The 308-nt window shown below is 48.1% G+C and overlaps 1 protein-coding gene across 2 annotated transcripts in view; it reads right to left on the minus strand.

Moving 5' to 3' along the window:
* pgap2 (post-GPI attachment to proteins 2) overlaps positions 1–308 on the minus strand; it is a 13,423-nt gene that overhangs the window by 8,473 nt on the left and 4,642 nt on the right. The gene's annotated exons all lie outside the window — the stretch shown is intronic.

The following is a 308-nucleotide window of genomic DNA, read 5'->3' on the forward strand; positions in this document are numbered from 1 at the left end:
CCATGCCCGCTCCGTGTGTCTGCTGGGCGGCGATCAAACGGACAGGGCAGCGCTTTTCACGAGCGCAGATTGCTACTAGACAAATCATGTAATTATTTTTCTTTTTTTCCCCCTTATCTCTGTCGTAAGTTATGCTATTACTCCATTAATTTATACTAGCCTATCCAGCGCTCCCTGAATGCAGTCTCTGGCTTATTGCCAGTCAAGCGCAAGCACGCTGCAGGGACGCCTCTATAACGACTTTGATCTGATCATAAAGTCTTTCCGAGTCACAGGGCTCAAGTCCAAGTCAAGTCTCGAGTCATTGC

Source organism: Sinocyclocheilus anshuiensis, unplaced genomic scaffold, assembly GCF_001515605.1.
Source record: "Sinocyclocheilus anshuiensis isolate Anshui unplaced genomic scaffold, SAMN03320099.WGS_v1.1 scaffold700, whole genome shotgun sequence".
Lineage (NCBI taxonomy): Eukaryota > Metazoa > Chordata > Actinopteri > Cypriniformes > Cyprinidae > Sinocyclocheilus > Sinocyclocheilus anshuiensis.